Below are 835 nucleotides of genomic sequence, written 5' to 3'. Positions count from 1 at the left end.
AGGTCCCTTCCGACCCTACCAACTATGAAACTATGAAAGGTGAGAAAGCTGTAATGGCTATGGGGTGGAGCAGGAAGTAGAGTGTGGTCTAATGGCATAATCACACATGTCCTCAGGCCTAATTTCCAACTGTGCGCAGGATAAGATATTACAAACCCTTGTGGGGCAGATGATAGGCAAGGTGTGAGAGCACCAGGGCTTCTTGAGTTAGGGAGTATGAAGTGTTATCTACCCCTAATCAATCCCTGATTCACACTCAGTGCAGTTCCAGTGCAGTGGGACTTGAACAATTTCCTGGCTGGTGCTTTGTTAGTGGCAGAACGATTTTGATCTTTATGCAAACTCTTAGGGTAGCAGAAAGTAGTGATTCTTCCTAGATTCATAGATGTTAGGGTTGGAAGGGACCTCAACAGAGCATTGAGTCTGACTCCCTGCATAGACAGGAAAGAGTGCTGGGTTCAGATAACCCTAGCCAGATGCCCATCCAACCTCCTCTTGAAGACCCCCCAGGTCGGGGAGAGCACCACCTCCCTTGGGAGCTGATTCCAGACCTTGACCACTCTAACTGTGAAGAAGTTCCTCCTAATGTCCAGTCTAAATCTGCTCTCTGCTAGCTTATGGCCATTGTTTCTTTTGACCCCCAGAGGCGCCTTGGTGAATAGAGCCTCACCAATTCCCTTCTGCACCCCCATGATGAATTTATAGGCAGCCACAGGGTCGCCTCTCAACCTTCTCTGGTGGAGGCTGAAGAGGTCCAGGTGCCCTAGTCTCTCCTCGCAGGGCTTGGCCTGCAAGCCCTTAACCATAAGAGTGGCCCTTCTCTGGACCCTCTCCA

This window comes from Gavialis gangeticus, unplaced genomic scaffold, assembly GCF_001723915.1.
Source record: "Gavialis gangeticus isolate Ggan-Ray unplaced genomic scaffold, GavGan_comp1, whole genome shotgun sequence".
Taxonomy (NCBI): domain Eukaryota; kingdom Metazoa; phylum Chordata; order Crocodylia; family Gavialidae; genus Gavialis; species Gavialis gangeticus.
Note: the sequence above shows the minus strand (reverse complement) of the source record.